A 19,315-nucleotide genomic window follows, 5' to 3' on the forward strand; every position below is an offset into this window, starting at 1 on the left:
TAAATAAGACCTTCAAATGAAAAAATTTAAAAGAAAAACCAAAACAAATGCACACACACACACACACACACACACACAAACCCAAACAAACAAACAAACAAACAAACAAAAAATGACACCTAACATTTTAAAATCCATTGAAATGCTATCTTTCATTCAGTTATAACTCCTTCATTTAGAAAATAAATAGGTCTACATTCCTATTTATAGAAAACTAAGAATTAGGTTGTCATCACCCTCTCTGCAGCAACAGGGTAGGCCTGGCAGGGAAGGGAGATCCCTGGTCATGAAGATGAGTCATTTTCACATTCTGATCAAGTTCCCTCTCCCCAGGTTCCATATCTGTCATATCTCTCCAGCAGTGAGTGACTTTCTCAATTTCTCTGTTTTCTTCCAGACCACCTACAGACACAACCCAGGGCTAGGGACATCCCGATATAAACACAGGTGGTAAACACAGCTGCATCATTGTGCTGGGTGGCAGTGGTGGCCATATGGTTGGAGTAACACTGTTGAAACATCATATTCCTATGTAGACTCAGCTTTATTTAGTTTTTTAAAATAAAATATGCAATAGTAAGTAAGTAGAAAACCACAGAGCTCTGCTTTGCTGTAAAGGTGATTGGAGACATTTGACTATTTTGAAGACTGTGCATATACAGAGCTCTGAAGCTGATGAGAAATGTAGATGCTGACGCCACATAAAGGCATTTGCTAGCATTTCACAATAGCAAGATTAAGGCAAAAACAAATGAGGCAAGGGGCTTCCTTAACCAATAGGCCCAATCTGAGAATTACTAAAACAGAGTTGTAATTGTTACAACCTTTGAAGATTTTAAATTGTCCTTGTGATTTTAAACCATAAAAGATTCCAGTGAAGGATGATAACATTGGGTGGTACTTGGTGAGACATCTCAATCATTCCTACATTGTCATTTACATATTAAATTTTGCTCACATTTTTGTGCCCTTAAGTGATCATTAAGCATATTTTGAAATAGGCAACTGGAAGTAGGTCCAACTCTACTACTATCGTAATGCATTCTTCTTATTTTTAGTTTTGCATTCAACATTTATTTATTGAGCATCTACTATTTGTGAGACAGGAGTGAATGATACACATCCTCTTTCCTCCAAAAGCTTATACACTAGTGGAAGGAGACTAAAAAAAAGTAAACAAATAGATAATATATGTACAAGTTGCGGTTAGTGCTATTACTGGTGACTGGTGTATTGAACACCTGCTGCATAAGGCTCAGTGGTATCTACAATGATGAATATGACAGGAATCTGCCAGCAAGGGCCTTAGAGGCCGAGTTAACAAAAGACCAAACAATTGTTAGTCTTTAGTAAAAGGAATCACTATGATAACGGCAAATTGTAGTTGTTTTGAAGATTAGATTTTATAGTAATATGGTCCATTACAAACTGATATGCCATGCAGTATGAAACACATTAGGTGTTCACTTAATGTTTAAAAAAAAATCTGAAGAATAGGAAACTGTGACTACCATAGTGTTTCCTAAGGCTAAAACCAAAGAAATTTCATATTTCTAATGATATTTTCTAGGTCAAACTGAACCTAAGGCAGAAATCAAAACACAAAGTTATAATGATATTTAATTGCCTCAATAGCTATTTCAGCAATTTTATGTTTAAGAATTTTATTTGCCATCAGCTTTTGCATATATTTCAACAACATTTGCTAGCCGACTCTGAGAAAACAACACCAGTAGTTTTTATATTAGCAAACGATTATCTTTCCTCTTGTGAGTGTTTTTGTTTCAGGAATACAGTATTGTCTTTTTTTTTTTTTTTTAAATCTAGGAAAGATCTGTGAATCCTCAAGAGCCATTCATACGGTAGGATCTTCTCACTTGAGAAATGACCTGTCACTGAGACACAGAGGGGAGACATGACCACTGCCAGGGACACAGAAAACTTCATTTCCTTTCAAGCTCTGCTGCCAGGCCTCTAACTCATGTTTCTTGTGTTTTAAATAGATGATCCCAGGACATTGAGCTATTGCTCCCTGGAGCAACTTGGACATGTCTTCCCATGTAAAGGAGAGAAAAATGAAGTCATGCTAAGTCCCAGGATTCAAAGCAGCCATATGAAATATCACCTTTTTCTCAGGATGTATTACAGGTGTGCAAATTCAACACATAAAGATATTCGAAGCATATAAGTGTAGGTTGTTTTTGGTCTATGATAATGACTATCTTGGCTGGATCCCCCCAGAATCCACCCCTGAGATATGGTTTCAAGGGATAGTATTTAACTTGGGAGGGAGTAGCAGGAGACACCAGGAGGGGAATGGGGAAGCCAGGTGGGGAAAGGGAAGGAAGTCAATTAAAGATGTGCAGTGAAGGCCTTCCTGAGGATGCTGAAGCTCAGTCTCAAGGAAAACTCTGGCATATACTGTATATTATGCCTCCCAGCTACTCCAGGAGGGAGGCAGCCTGACTGGGTGAAGCCTACTTCTGGTCCAGTGAACTCTGGTCAGTGTGTCCAGCTTGCCCTGATCCAGGAAAAAAAGTCGTGAGGTACAAAGGGGCAGGCTTTTCCAGAAAGCAGACTTCAGAGAGCAGGGGGGGACAGCAGAGAAATATAGGTTGGCTCTGATGGCCTCTGTACTATCCATCCCTCACATGCCGTGTTGTGTTCAGTTTTCCCTATTACTGATTCCTCACACTGATGTCATCATACCCACATCAGGGGTATTGATAAGTTGAGCGCTGGGTTCCTGCTATAGTTGTACCTAAGGCCATGGTGATTCCCATTATGTACCCCTGTATTACCCATTCTAGATCCCCCTCACCCTGGACTAACACTTCTGCTAGCCTGGACTGCTTCCTTGATCAAGTGGCCCACATCTTTGTCCCTGTGTCCCTTTGTCCCAGGCTAGGGTCTAATCCCTTATTGCCATGTCCATCACAAAGCATGGAAAAGATGTCCAGTGAGTGTCCTAAGTTCCAGAAATAATCTTCCCTGCCACATTTCCTCCTAATGATAAGTGTCAAGTTTTGTTGCCTATATGGTGAAGCCCAAATGAAGAGAGGCCTTTAGATTTAGTGGCACTTTCTGTCCCCTGGCAGAGTATCTTCCCCTGATAGAAAAGCCAGGACTCAATCAGAGATGCAGCACTCAGATCATATATATATATATATATATATATATATATATATATATATATATATATACCAAAATATATATTGTATCCCTTGGCACAGCAATGCAACCCTGCAAAATGTCATCCACAGGCTTAGCTGTGCCTTTAGAGGCTATTCTAATGTTCTATCATTATGCTCTATCTCACAGCTTCTGAGTGTGTGATGTATGGCAGTGGATCTTGTGGTATTGTTCCCTTTCTCATACCTCTTTCACTCTAAAAGGAGTTCCTGGTCCCAGGTGATATTATGGAAGTCCCACAATGAAAAATCAGATTCTATGTGTGCAACCCAATAGCAATGCTTTCCAGGGCCCTGCAGGCAGGAAGACAAACCCAAACCTAGGATATGTATCTGGGTTTGTGGAAATGAACTTGTTGCCAAGTGACTGCCTGGTTTTCTTGAGGGAAGGTACGTTATCACTGGCTGCACACTGGCCACTGCAGCTGAAGGGGGTGGTCATTCTGTCTAGATCTACCATCCCTGCCACCATGCTAATCCATTCATAGGCCCATTGTACAAATATAGGGATGACCCAGGACAGAGGCTGGTCAAATTTTCTCAACACTGGTGCCCCTCTGCTGTGGATGCTCGCTGGTGGGCATTCATGTGACACATACAGATGGGCAAAGATGAAATTTGTGTGTGGTGCATGTGTGAGTTCTTGGGGTGAGAGGTGGCAACACCCTCACCATGGTTATGTCTCTGCTTCATGGCTATGCTCCTCTCCACTCAGCTGTAACTGGTCACTGCAATAGGTCTCCTACCTTTGGGAAGTTCTGGTCTGGAAGCAGGTAGCATACTCTTGATCACATAAAGTCCCAATGGCAGGTAAATTCTCCCAAGAACTTCACCCCCATTCTCAGCTCCACTCTGATGGCAGTAAGCACGGGCTTCTTCCTGCATGACTGATACTAACCTGGTTCAGAGCTAGTTGAGTGAATACCTACCAAACCTCAAAGAAATGTCTGACCCCAATTGTTTCCGGCTCTCTTTGTAATGTGGAGTGATTTTAGGGTAACCATATATTGTCCAAACAGGGACACTTTTGACAGTAAAAGGGGCACTTTTGATGATCAAACCAGGACAACAAACAAGATACAAAGTTATCTCATGCAGAGTTGGATCACCCTAGTTATCTGCCACCTTTTCCAATCTCAGTGGGCAATTCCAGGACCACTATAAAAACCCTCTGAAAACTCTGTTACACAAGCTTAAACTCCATCATCCTCCATAATGTCATTTTTTTTTTAATATACTCTCAACTCCTTTGCTCCTTGCTCCTTCTGCCTTGTAAAACTCCAACTATAGTTACAAATAATTTTCTAATAACTACCTACACCACAGTAGCCAAAACATACAAAAGCATGATGACTGGTTCTATTTTAAACTTATATTAGGCCCATTCTTGAGCTCCATTATGCCCCACTTGGGGCTCTTGCCCCTCAAGGGGATTATAGGTTTCATGATTAAGGCCTTCCCTTTCCAGTAAACCACCTATACCTGGTCCCACAGGTTATTCTGACTGACCTTTTTAAGAGACATAAATACCCCACTCCCTCTGCTCCACCCCTCCCCCCCATACCATTTTGGTTTCAGCCCTTCTGCTAGCAGATGTAATAATAAATTTATAATTCTTTACCCTTTTGGCCTCGTGAGTTCCTCCGTTCCTCCTTCGGTGACCCTAATACTTAGGACGACACATCCCAAGAAATCTTAGCACATTTTCTTAGTAATTTGTTTCACAATATCCAAGACAAAGATTTCATTCTTTCGCCTCAAACCTTCCTTGCTCATTCTCCATTTTCACGGATGATCCTGCTGCTTCTTTGGCTAATAAAATAGAAGCAACCAGAAGAGTATTTTGTCATTTTCTGGGCACCACCTTCCGCCATCCTCACGTCATTTCCTGCCTAAATTGCGGAGGTAGCTTTCTAAGTGACATTCCTTGTCCTCTTGCTATGTCATGGGTTATCCTCACCCCAGCGAGACCCTGAACGGAGGTGACTGCCTGATGTCATCACCTTTGTACACGTAGCGCCTGTGCCACGGGTGTGTTCACCGAGTTAGCTGAATTTAAATCATCAAAGCTCAGGACTTGCAGTCTGCAGACTAACTTTCTTCTCCACAACTTCCAGGGTCCTGCGGCATTTGTGTCGTCCTCGCCCCGCCCCCGCGCTCCTTGTCCCGCCTGAGCCCATCGCAGACTCGGTGCTCGGCTGCCCGGCGCATCGACTCCCTCGGCGCTCCGGGAGGGCGGAAGTGGAGACTGGCAGTTGGGGGTCGCCGTCCGACAGCTTTTTCCGGAAGCGGAAGCGGCTGGGACCCTGTCTGAGCTGCTGGAGGGGCGGCAGGGAGGCTCAGGTACGTGTCGAGCCTGGATGCCCTGGCGGCGGCGAGCCAGTTTCCGGAGAGGCAGGTGGGAGCAGCTGTCGGCCCGCGCCGGTCGTCATCCTCTGTCCTACCGGGCGGGGAGTCTGGCAGCCGCCTGCGCCCAGCGGGGCCGGGCCTGGGGACACTGTCCTGCCCCCTGCGCCAGGGCCACCGAGTTAGGTCTGAGGATGTGTCGGTGCTGGGCGAGCGGTAGGCGCGGCTTGTGCCCATGTGCCTCAGCTTAGGGCTACACTGGGCATTTCCCAGGCGTCTGTCACAGTCGTAGCATTGCCAGCTGGCGGCTCCGATTCCACTGGAGGTAGGTGCTGTTGCAGAACCAGCCCAGAACGGTGGTGTCAGGCCCTATCCCTGTGAGCTGCCCTCGGGACCTGCCGCCGGGCTCCGGAGCCGGCTCCCCGCTCAATAACTCGCCCACAGACCTGGCGGCGCCTGGCCCGCCCTCTGGAGACTTAGTACACGGACGCTTCCTCAATTCCAACAAACACTTCTTGAAAGGAAATAAGCTAGTTTTAATCATTGAAGGCTAATCATACCAATAAGTATGAGAAAATTTGTTTCATTGTTTTTCGAGTCTGGGAAAACTTAAGAAATACTCTAAAAATCAGCCACAGGTTAATGAAATCATTGGGTGCACTGTATTGAAAAGCTGCTACCAGTTCAGGCTAATATGGATGGACCTATTTCCTAATGAGTAACACTGTTTCGTTTGTGTTAGTATATTCTGGGCAGGCTCGGTGTACCAGACTAATAACAAAGGAAATGAAACCCAGAAACTTCCCCAGGGTCACTTGTGTACTCAAAGGTATTGAATCAAGGGGGATAATAGAAAGAGGTTGATGTGTGCTTACTATTTAAATGTTCTCTTAGATTTAAGAAGAAACTAATTTTAAGCAGAAAAGCAGAGGATTCCCCAGTGTAACTAGGTACAGTGTTAGGAAGTTTCACAAAATGATTTTTTCCTTGTCAAGCATTTAATTTCCTGTACTGAATATCATTTTGAACTATTCTCTTTTGAAAAGACAACTGTTAACCTGCTAAGTTAAATTTACATTCCACAAATATTTGAGAGCATGTCATATAAATCTTATGGGAAAAGAAATTGGTACTCGAAAAACTTTGCAAAGGCAGTCTTCTAGTAAAGGACTTTGGAGAATTTCGAGGGTCAGGCAGAGGCAGGATCAAGCGGTAGAGGAAATGTTATTTAAATAGTCTCTCAGTTACTTTTTCACCCATTCTCTAGCTTTCTCTTCATCTAGCCAGGATTCCTAGTACAGCACTGACTGCATAGTAGGAGCTTAAATATTCACTGAATGGGTAATTTTTGGCCAGTATTAAGTAGAGAGGATTTTGAAATGGACTAGAATGTGAAATAGCATTAATCACAGTGCTAAGGAAAATGCTAGAGTGTAGATTGTTCTTAAGACTTCAGAGGACGTGGCCATGTGCCCCCTGGAGTGGCTGGTGAAATCCAGTGGTGTAGTAGTGTTCAATTGTAATCACACAATTATATGTTTATGTTAAAATAATTATTATTGATATAAACACAAAGTAATTGTAGAGAAATTAACGAATCTTGAAGGTGTGGACTTGGACCTCAGTTTGAAAATTACAGTCAAAGGAATTTTGGCTTAGTAGTGAAAGCAACCACCGATCTGCTTTGTAGCTGGGCTGTTTCTTAGCCTCTTTGGGCTTTAGTCTCCATTTTCCTATAATTAGAGAATTCATAAAACTAGATTATTTTTTAGAGTTCTTTCTGCTTTGAAGTTTTCCAACTCAGTGAATCCTATAATCACTTAGCACTTTTCTTATCCCTGTGTTGTCTTAGGGGCTATAGTTATTGCTGATATTTACATATCTGTCAAAAGACTAAGCTCTTGCTGGACAGGGATTAGCCTCAGTCATTTTTCTATCTACCAATTTTAGCATATGCCTGACACATATTAGGAATAAAATAATGTTAGCTTAGATTCAGAAGGGGCATTTTTGCCATTTCAAAGAATAGCTAAAAACTAAACCATAGTATTGCATGTAAGTACAGCAGGAATTCAGAGAAGGGAACAATCTGTTGAGGTAGAGCAGCCGTGGGCAAACTACGGCCCGTGGGCCGGATCTGGCCCGTTCCGCTGTTCTATCCGGCCCGTGGAGCCGAAAGAGCGGAGGGTTCTCTTGCTCTCCCCTCCGCTCCTTTACTTTGAATTTATATTAGTTCACACAAACACTCCATCCATGCTTTTGTTCCGGCCCTCCGGTCCAGTTTAAGAACACATTGTGGCCCTCGAGTCAAAAAGTTTGCCCACCCCTGAGGTAGAGTAATTGGGAAGGCTTCATGGAGGTCAGATCTTGATGGGAAGGATGTGGCCTTCAGAGGGAAGGCAGGTGAACATCTGGGCAGCACACCAGGACTAAAGGCCCACTGACTGGTAGGTAAGTGATGCATTTTGAATTATGGAGTGACTTGAAGGTCAGGCACAATAATTTGAAACTGACTGATTAGGCTCCCCCCCACCCTCCCACCCCTTTAAAATTATATTAGGTTTGCTCAAAAACTTTATGTACACTTGTTAACTTAATATGGGGGGGGGGAACCTTACAGTTTGCTTTACTTATGATTTTGGTTTTAGCAATTCCTTTTACTTACTATTTCCCACTTACAGAAAATCTTGCTGCAATAATGGAAAGAAGAGTGGACACCAGGATTTAGAAATCCTGGATTTTAGTTAATTAGAACATAAACTGCACAACGTGGACCCAAGCATGCCTTTGTTACCTGGAACAAAGTACCTGGCACAGAGCATAACTTTGTTACCTGGCACAAAGTTAGCATTAGTAATCATTGTGCAACACTGAATGAGTACTCCCTTTGCTATTTGCTAGTTGTGCTGCTTTTGGCAGGTTTAGCCTTTAGCTTCATCAAAATGAATTTTTTAGGCCTTTTTCACTTATATAGTTCTGTGGTTTTGGATGGTTTATGATTTTCTTTTTTAATATGTTTTTATATTGATTTTAGAGAGAGGAATGGAGAGGGAGAAAGAGATAGAAATATCAGTGATGAGAGAGAATCATTGATCAGCTGCCTCCTGTGGTCCCCCCAGTGGGGACCGTGCCTGCAACTGGGGCAGGGAATTGAACTGTGACCTCCTAGTTCATAGGTCGATGCTCAGCCACTGAGCCACACTGGCTGGGCTATGATTTTCTTTTTATTGTTGACATTATTACAGATGTCCCTCATTCCCTCCCCGCCTTACCTCCCCTCTTCCCCAGATGCCACCCTTCTCTCCTGGCTGTCACCACATTGTTGTCTGTGTCCATGAAGTATGCATATATGTTCTTTGGCTATTTCTTCCCCTTCTTTCATCCCATCAGCACCCCCCGACTCCCCCAAATCTCCCCTCTGACATCTGTCAGTCTATACCAGCCGTGGGCAAACTACGGCCCGCGGGCTGGATCCGGCTATTCTATCCGGTTCTCTTGCTCTCCCCTCCGCTCCTTTACTTTGAATTTATATTAGTTCACACAAACACTCCATCCATGCTTTTGTTCCGGCCCTCCAGTCCAGTTTAAGAACCCATTGTGGCCCTCGAGTCAAAAAGTTTGCCCACCCCTGGTCTATACCATCTATATATATAAAAGCCTAAGCAACCGTTTGACCCTTCGACTGTTCGACCGGTAGCTATGACGTGCACTGACCACCAGGGGGCAGGCGCTCAACACTGGAGTGGAAACCACAGGCACGGAAACATGGAACAGACTGATGAATCTCAGAGGGAGGGGGGAGGGAGGAGGGCGGGAGGGCGGGAAAAGATTAACCAAAGATCTTATATACATACTAGAGGCCTGGTGCACAGATTTGTGCACTGGTGGTGTCCCTTGGCCTGGCCTGCGGGGATCAGGCTGAAACCAGCCTGGTGCATGGATTCGTGCACCAGTGGGGTTCTTTGGCCCAGCCTGTGGGGATCGGGCCGAAACCAGCTCTCCAACATCTCCTTAGGGCAGTGGTCGGCAAATTGCGGCTCGCGAGCCGTGGTTTGCCACTCTGTTGACTAATGAGTTTGCCGACCACTGCCCTAGGAGTCCTGGGTTGCAAGAGGGCACATGGATTCTTTCAGATTGGTTCATGGTTATAATTTTGTTAACCATAATTTTGAGATGGAGCAGGAGAGAGATGATTATTATAGAAAACTGGACCAAAGAGTTCATGACCCTGTTGCTAAGACTTGTCTGACCTGTGGTAGAGCTGCTGAGGAATAATAGAGTCTGAGTTTGTAGAAAACTGAAGGAAGTAAATTGCCATTCTTTAAAACCCTTTCCCCAATTTCTCTGGAAGATCTGTTTTGGGGCCAGTTCAGCCCAGCCTCAAGGGGCAAGTCTATCCTTGGCTAGCCTGAACATGACTCAAGGAAGATGTGGTGAAATCAATAGTTTGATTATGTTGCTGGGTAGCCTGAGATACTAGTTGAGTATACTAGTAAGTTTATGGTCAAAACTCAGTAGGCAGCTCTGTAAACAGATTTTTTGGAGTCCTTTAGATCCAAGATGGCTCTGGACTGGATAAGTCTACCTAGTGCTTATCAAACAGTAATCTGTACACAAATGGCTAAAATGTAGATTCTGACTTAGTAGGATTGGACTGGTCCTAGACTCTGGATTCCAATAATTACAGGCTGTTGTTGGTCCTTGTGATTAAGCCCCTATCCCAGTGGTCGGCAAACTCATTAGTCAACAGAGCGGCAAACCGCAGCTCGTGAGCCGCATGTGGCTCGCGAGCCGCAGTTTGCCGACCACTGGACTGGGGTCCTGAGATTCACCTTTCTGATTTGCTCCCTCCTGATGCATGTTTGAGTAGCATGGAGAAAGATAGGGTTTGGGAATTTTTATTTTTTTGATGTTTTTTGAGGGGAAATTTTTATGGCTTCATCTAAGAAAATGGTGCTTTAACATTAGGAGGCTTTCCTTGATCTTCAGTGAGTCAGAGCTTCTATATTTCCAACTCCTAGCTTTACCTGAGTTGAACCTCTGGGGACCTGCCAGGGTAAGACACTTGCACACCGTTTTGTTCAGATTTCTTGTCTCCTATTTAAAAAAAATTCTTAATTTAATAGTAAAACAATTTCTAGACCTATTTTTGTGGTTACATTTTTTGTTCTCCCCTAACCCCCATAATATTACTGCTACTAGTTATTTTTAGTCTGAAGTTATGTAAAAATAGTACTTTGGAAAATTAAAGATTGTGACACAATGAAATATGGGAAAGTTATAAAATTAAAATTTTCTGACCTCTTTTGAATAAATACTTTAAATATACCCTGTGTGCTTCATTAAAGGAAAAGAGGCAGGTGAGTTAAAACTAATATAATATAAACCTAAAAGAAAATGCATTTATTAAAGTAATTATTATAAATTGTAATAATTTTTAGTCTTTATTTTAATAAAATGCTTTTATAATGGTAATTTTCTCTTCTGACCTGTGATGGATAGGAGGTTAATTGATGTTAAATGGATGCTTTGTTAATCCTTCATCAACTACTAAATTGGTATGGGGGAGTACAGGTCAAGGCTACACAAGGCCATGACCAGCTTGTTTTCTCTGGGAGGTTTTTTCCTTTCTCCATACCATACGTTCTGTCCAGCTGTAAGTAGAGCAGACTCTGCTCTCTCTCTTCCTCCCTCCCCCTCTCTCCCTTCCCTTTTCTCATTCTCTAATCCCCTAACCCCCAGCCCTCCCTTTTCCTTCTCCTTTCTCTGTGCTGCCGAGTGACAGCTTGTAGATGTTGCCTGCGAGGAGTTCAGCTGGCGCTGTGTGGTCCCAGTGTGTGGTCTCCACTCAGCCCAGAGGCTGCTAACAGGGTGGATGAGAGAGAGAGCAAGACTGTTTAATTTATTTCGGATGTCCAGAGTTTCTCCAAAGCTTGATTCCATAGCTAGTAGCTTCAATCCCTTACAGCTGTGGTGCAATCTCAGCACTGCAACCGGTCTCTCCCAACAGTCATTTTACATAGCATCTGCCTGTTTAAATCCCTCTCAGCTCAGAAATGTTAATGACACTCCTGAGTGCTGTGATTATTTTGCTTTCACTATGTCGTATACATGGCCTTGAAGAAGTTTCATTTGAGGTAGAGCTAGAGAAGTAAAACAGGAAATTTAAGATAAAGTGACAAAATTGATGTATTTTTAGAAATTGGGAAAGCTATTATACAAAATTTGGGTCACATTAATCCAACTCTGCTTATAAAAAAAATCTGGAGTTACATGACATATTGTCATGTTTAACAATTTTAATAAGATTAACCAATTTAAGCTGACAGTTGATTCCTTGACCTTTTTTGAGCATCTACATTGATTTTGGCATGCCTGTTTACTGTAGTTATTATATTTGTCAGCAGTAATAAATGGCTTATTTCATCATAAAGATTTAACAAGTTGAGACAAATGAAACTTTGTTTTTATGCAATAATATACATTTAGAACAATGTGTTTTCCCCAATTCTTTTCATTACAAATGGCTTAGCAATAGCTTCTTGATTTTGTTCCTCTCATTGGTGAACATTCTTGTTGAGATGGTCAAGTAGTTTATATTTTAAGTAAGCATGTATAGATTCATTAATGGTTGGGATTTTGCATTGTTTGTTCATTTTCCAGTCTTCTTAGCAGTCTTGTTGGAATAGAGTTTCTATTATGATGTGTTGTCCAGGACTATAAAATCTAGTCCATTGGCATTTTCCAAAGGAGTTATTATGTGCAGCTTATTGTTGTTCTACTGCTTTTCCTGCTACTTTTAACCCCGAGTTTCAGTACAGTCCTGTGTACTTAACGATGGGCATAAAATCTGAGAAATGAGTCATTAGACAATTTCATATTTGTGCGAACATCACAGAGTGCAGTTACACAAACATAGATGTTACAGCCTCCTACACATCTACTCTATATGGTAGTCTATTGCTCCTAGGCTACAAACCTGTACATCATGTTACTATATTGAATACTGTAGGCAATTGTAACACAGTGGTATTTGTGTTTCTAAACATATCTAAACATAGAAAAGGTACAGTAAAAATATAATTATAAAAGATAAATTATGGTATACCTGTTAAGGCACTTAGCATGAATAGAGCTTGTAGGACTGGCAGTTGCTTGTGAGTCAGTGAGTGAGTGATGAGTGAATGTGAAGGCCTAGGACAGACATTGTACAGGACTGTAGGCTTTATAAACACTGTACATTTAGGCTACACTAAATTTATAAAACAACACGATTAAATCAAAGCACAGGAAAAATTATAATATCAAGAGACATGGATGTAAAAAACTACGGCAGGAGTAATGCAGCATACTGTTTTTCAGCAAACTTTTTTAATAAGTAGAAAGAATACCTTCTAGAATAATTAAAAGATTATAGTATAATAAATACATAAACCAGCAACAGTCATTATTATCAAGTACTATGTACTGTACATAATTATATGTGCTATACTTTTATACTACTGGCAGCTCAGTCAGTTTATTTACACCAGCATCACCACACACAATATCAATAATGCATTGCGCTAAGACATTACAAAGGTTAATAACATCACTAGGTACTAGGAAATTTTCAGCTTCATTATAATTTTATGGTACCACTGTCACCTTATATGCGTTTGCTATTGACTGGAATGTCATATGTTGCACACGACTATAAATGAAGTCAGTTTACATCATTGGGTGTGTAAAGCCTTCCTCTACTCCCTCACCTTTTCAATCCTGGCCATGGTTTCTTTAAGTCTCATTTGATCTTGAATCAGAAGACTTCAGGAATTTAGTAGTGTCAAATGCTTTTTTATTTTTTATTATTTTTTAAAATTTTATTTATTGATTTTAGAGAAAGAGGAAGGGGAAGAGAGAGAGACATCGATTTGTTGTTCCTCTTATTTATGCATTCATTGGTTCATCAAACCTGAAACCTTTGGATGATACTCAAACCAATGCTTGAATCGGCCAGCCAGGGTTTAAATGCTTTTTTAAAAAATGCTGTCATCCTGTATTCTTGCATCATTTTTTTTTTTTGGTTCTAGGTTTGTGGTGATAATGATAATCTAATGCTCTAATTCTGAAGCACATTTGGTATGTTCACAAAGTTGTGCAGGTGTCACCATTTTGTTAATTCTAGAGCACTTTTATCACTCTACAAGGAAACTCTGAACCTACTATCAATCCTTTCCCATTACCCCTCTTTAGCCATCACTAATCTACTCTCTGTCCCTATGGGTTTACCTGTCTTTAAGTTTCATATAAATAGATTCATACATCATACAATATGTAATTTTTGTGTCAGTTATGGAAAAATATGTGCATAGTAGTAATTAGTTTATATCTTTTACATTACCCTATGCCTTTTACCTAGCAAGTGAAAATAATGTGTGTGTGTACATATATTTTTTTTATTTTTTATTTTTTTAAATTGTTATCAAAGAGGAAGGGTGGGGGAGGAGAGAGATAGAAAATCAGTGATGACAGAGAATCTGTCATCACGAAATGAACGCTATGGTAAACGACACAGCTCAGTTCCAACGCAATGTCACACAAAATAATTAAATCTAAATGAAAATAAATCGAAATTTATTTTCATTTAGATTTAATTATATATATATATATATATATATATATATATATATATATATATATGCGCGCATGCCCTGGCCAGCATGGCTCAGTGGTTGAGCATCAACCTATGAACCAGGAGATCACACCTATGAACCAGGAGATCACATGAGCATCAACCTATGAACCAGGAGATCACATGCCCAGGTTGTGGGCTCAATTTCCAGTGTGGGGCATGCCCCACACTGGAAATTGAGCCCACAACCTGGGCATGTGCCCTGACTGGGAATTGAACTGTGATCTCCTGGTTTCATAGGTTGATACTCAACCACTGAGCCATGCCGGTCAGGCATGCACATATATATATATATATATATATATTCCCCGAAAATGTATACAAACAAATTAAATAATTACAAAGGTAGTGTTTATTAAAGTACATTTCATTTTAAAAATTGAGCTATTAGCTGTTAAAGTATGCATATATTTTGGGGGACATAAATTACAGTTATCATGAAATAATCATCTACTATATAAATAAAAATGTAAATGTTCGTTTGATCAAAATCTTAAATCTCCGAAAGTTCTTCACCGATTGCTTTAAAATTTTGACACAACGTTGCATTCGCGCGTGTTTTTATGTACCTTATACCTACTATTATATAGATGTCACACCTGTGACAGGTAAAAACATGCTTTTTTTGAAAAACAGCGCCATCTGTTGGACGTAAAAGCAACACACGCTATACTAAATATTTTACGATTCCATTTCAGTGTTTCCGATTGCATTGTTAAATTGAATTTTCATAGATTTCGATTTATTTTCATTTATATTTCATTATTTTGTGTGACATTGCGTTGGAATTGAGCTGTGTCGTTTACCATAGCGTTCATTTCGTGAGTATAGTTCGATCTGCTTTAGTTCATCCAAATAATGCCTTGCAGAAGATCAAACCTAGGTCGTCGTACTCGCGGAGTGGAAGCAGTGCGACGACTAATTGCAAATCAAACTGAGGAAGAACGGGCATCAGCGAACGAGCGAAACAGACAAAGAATGGCTCAAATACGTGCCGAGGAAGCAGCAGAGCGACGTGCAGCCAGACTTGCGGATGCATGGTTGCGAGCACGGCGATCGCGTTCTGCAGCTTCAGATCTGCTTCATTCTCAACAGAATGAACGCGACAGGCTGAGAGTGGCTGAAAGACGTCAACGAGAAACAGCAGATCAGCGTCAAACACGACTCCGTGCTCAGCAATCACGCGATTACAATCGTCTTGCATTCCGGTACAACCCAGCTGATGATTATAGTTTGAGCCGGCATGTTCTCATCGGCACTATGACTGAATTTGAGCCGGCATGTTCTCATCGGCACTATGACTGAAGTGTGCCCTTATTGCAAGGCTCTGAAATTTAATGGAGAAACGAAAGGAATGTGTTGCGCCGCCGGAAGAATTCAACTGCCTCAACTTGGAGAATCGCCAGAGCCATTAAAAACTTTGCTTGCCGGAAATACCGCCGAATCAAAGCATTTCCTATCTAACATCAGGAAATACACGTCAATTGCTGGAAATTGGGAACGGAAAGGTGCCGGTTGATCTGACCTCAGGACGAATTTCATTGCCTCATAACTTCTGCAATTTAGTGATGTCAAAAGAAGAATTGGTTGAAAAAGTATTTCCCAATTTTCAAACCAATTATAAGAATCACGATTGGCTTGAGTGAACGAGTTATTCTTGTGGCCAAGAACAAAGACGTCTGCGAACCTAACAATATTATTCAGTCTAACATTCAAAGCGAGGCAGTCGCATACAAGTCTGTTGACACTTGTGGAAGCAGATGAAGCGGTTAATTATCCAACAGAATTTTTGAATTCACTCGATCTGCCAGGGATACCACCGCACATACTGCAATTGAAAATCTGCGTGCCAATTATCATGGTGCGAAATATCAACCAGCCAAAGCTTTGCAACGGCACGCGGCTTGCAGTAAAAAAATTAATGAGCAACGTTGTAGAAGCAACAATCTTGACAGGACCTTTCAAAGGTGAAGATGTCCTCATTCCTCGCATTCCTATGATTCCAACGGATATGCCATTTCAATTTAAGAGATTGCAATTCCCAATTCGATTGGCGTTTGCAATCACCATCAACAAAGCTTAGGGCCAATCTTTAGAATTGTGCGGTTTAGATCTAGACACGGATTGCTTCTCACATGGGCAATTATATGTTGCGTGTTCTAGAGTCGGCAAACAAGACAATCTCTATATCTGCACAGACAATGGAAAAACAAAAAATATTGTATACCCACAAGCATTGTGAAATTAAACATATTAGAAACGTGTGCTTTCTCTTTTCTTTCTTTTCCATTTAACCAGACTGAGCCACAGCAACGCGTGGCAGGGTACAGCTAGTTATAAATAGAATTGAAGGAATATTTTGGAAACTCACAGATATTTAATAGGAGCTGTGAAATGCTCTAGACTTATATTTGCTAGAAATGCTGCACGCATGTATTATCTGTTAGTCACCCAGCTCTTTGCTTTAGTGGTGAGTCATGTAGGATCCTATACCAACTGTCTTGAGTTTCACCAGTGCCATTGCTAATTTGTTTGAAATTTGATCTGAAACTCTAAAGGGATAAATCTTGATTGAAACAAATTCCTCCATGTTTGTTGATTTATTGATGATAGCCATTCTGACAGGTGTGAGGTGGTTTCACATTGTGGTTTTTAATTTGCATTTCCTTGATGACTAGTGATGTTGAGCATCTTTTCATGGGTATGCTGGAAAAATAATGTGTCCTCTTTAGAGAAATGTCTATGTCCTCTGTCCATTTTAAAATCAGATTATTCTTTTGATGCTGAGCTGTATGAGTTCTTTAATATATTTTGGATATTAATCCCTTATCAGATATATCAGAGGCAAATATGTTCACTATTCAGTAGGTTGGGTTTTGTTTTGTTGATGGTTTTCTTTGCAGTGCAAAAATTCTTTAGTTTCATGTAGTTCTAGTTATTTATATGTGCTTTTGTTATCTTTGCCCTAGGGGACATATCCTGAAAAATATTGCTAAGGCGGATGTCAAAGAGTTTATTACCTATGTTTCGTTGTAAGAGTTTTATGATTTTAGGTCTTGAATCTATTTTCAGTTTATTTTTGTATATGGTATAAGAAAGTAGTTTAATTTCTTTTTTTCATGTATCTGTCCATTTTTCCAACACCATTTATTGACGAGATTGCCTTTACCCCATTATACATTTTGACTCATTTGTCATAGATTAATTGACCATATAAGAATGGATTTATTTCTAGGCTCTCTATTCTGTTCAAAGGATTTATGTATCTATTAGAAGCCTGGTGCACGAATTCGTGCACCAGTGGGGTCCTTCAGCCTCGTCTGCGGGATTGAGCCGAAACTGGCTCTCTGACATCCCCCGAGGGGTTCCGGATTGCGAGAAGGCCCAGGCCAGGCCGAGGGACCCCATCGGTGCACATTTGGGGCTGGGGAGGGACGCGGGAGGTTGGCCAGCTGGGGAGGGCTCCCGAGTGTGTCTGGCCTGTCTTGCTCGGTTCCAATCGGCTGGACCCTAGCAGCAAGCTAACCTACTGGTTGGAGCTGTGCCCCCTGGTGGTCAGTGCACATCATAGCGAGCAATTGAGCGGCCTTAGCATATCATTAGCATATTACACTTTGGTTGAATGGCTGACCGGTTAACCGGACACTTAGCATATTAGGCTTTTATTTCATAGGATTTTTATGCCAGTTCCATGCTGTTTGATAACTTTAGCTTTACAATATAGTTTGATATCAGGTAGTGTGATACCGCCAACTTGATCTTTCTTTCTGAAGATTGCTTTGGCTATTCAGGGTTTTTTGTGGTTCCATATAAATTTTAGGATTATTTGTTCTAGTTCTGTGAAAATGCCATTAGACTTTTCATAGTGTTGTATTGAATCTGTAGGTTGCTTTGTGTACTAATAGACATTTTACCGATGTTAATTCTCCGCTCCCGACGGAGGCACGCACAGGCCCACCGCACTGCCCCGCCTGGAGAGGCACATCAGGATGGGCCCCGGCGGCACCCCCCCCCCTTCCCCCTTGGAGGTGCGCGCAGGCCTGCTACGCGGCCCAGCCCAGAGTGGGGTGTAAGGACAGGCTGCGGCGGACCCCCTGGTGGAGGCGCACGCAGGCCTGCTGTGCCGCCTGGCTCGGATGGGGCATCAGGATGGGGTGCTCCGCTGCAGAGGTGTGTGCAGGCCTGCGGTGCCACATGGCCTGGAGGGGGGCGTCAGGACGGGGGTGGGGCCTCCGCGGAGAGCTCTCAGCACTTCTACGCCAGGGCCTGAAGGCGCAGAGAGGAAGGGAGAGCAGATGGGCAGTTAGGGGGTTTAGGCCAGGAGGGGAGAGCAGATAGGCAGTTAGGGGAATCAGACAAGGAGGGGAGAGCAGTTAGGGGGACCAGGCTGGCAGGGGAGAGCAGTTAGGCAGTTAGGGGGATCAGACCAGGAGGAGAGAGCAGTTAGGGTCATCAGGCAGGCATGCAGGTGAGCACTTAGGAACCAGTGGTTCTGGATTGTGAGAGGGATCCCAGATTGGAGAGGGTGTAGGCCAGGCTGAGGGACCCCTCCCCCATGCACGAATTTCATGTACTGGGCCTCTAGTGTTGAAAAAAAGTGAAAATGGACATTCTTGTTTTGTACCTGCTTATAAAGAAGGTTTAAGCTTTTCACTATTGAATATAATGTTAGCTGTGGGTTTGTCATATGGTCTTTATTATGTTGAAGTATATTTCTTCTATCCTCACTTTACTGAGAGTTTTTATCATAAATAGATGTTGGATTTTGTCATGTTTTCTTTCATCTTTAGAGATTATCATATAATGTTTATCCTTCATTTTTGTATGTGGTGTATTACATTAATTGATTTGTGGACATTCAACCAGCCTTGCATCAAGTAGGAATAAATCCCACTTGATCATGGTATATGATCTTCTTAATATATTGATGAATTTGGTTTGCTAATATTTTGTTGATGATTTTTGTATCTTTGTCCACCAGGGGTTTTGACCTGTAATTTTCTTTTTTTGTAGTGTCTTTGGTTTTGGTGTTAGGGTAATACTGGTCTCCTAAAATGAGTATGGGGTCTTTCTCTTCTCCTCAATTATTTGAGGATAGGTATTA

At 41.8% G+C, this 19,315-nt stretch overlaps 1 protein-coding gene across 4 annotated transcripts in view; it reads left to right on the plus strand.

The window, feature by feature from the left end:
• Positions 1-5,081: 5,081 nt before the first annotated feature.
• EXOC2 (exocyst complex component 2) overlaps positions 5,082-19,315 on the plus strand; it is a gene marked incomplete at its 3' end in the record, with an annotated part of 271,555 nt that continues 257,321 nt past the window's right edge. The window contains exons 1-2 of one of the 4 annotated variants that reach the window (XM_080658431.1): positions 5,082-5,222; positions 5,309-5,534. Of the gene's footprint in view, positions 5,223-5,308; positions 5,863-19,315 lie in introns of those variants that run through there. The other 3 variants (XM_080658434.1, XM_080658432.1, XM_080658433.1) reach the window with 3 other exon arrangements.

Source organism: Plecotus auritus (genome assembly GCF_963455305.1).
Source record: "Plecotus auritus genome assembly, chromosome: 2".
NCBI lineage: Eukaryota > Metazoa > Chordata > Mammalia > Chiroptera > Vespertilionidae > Plecotus > Plecotus auritus.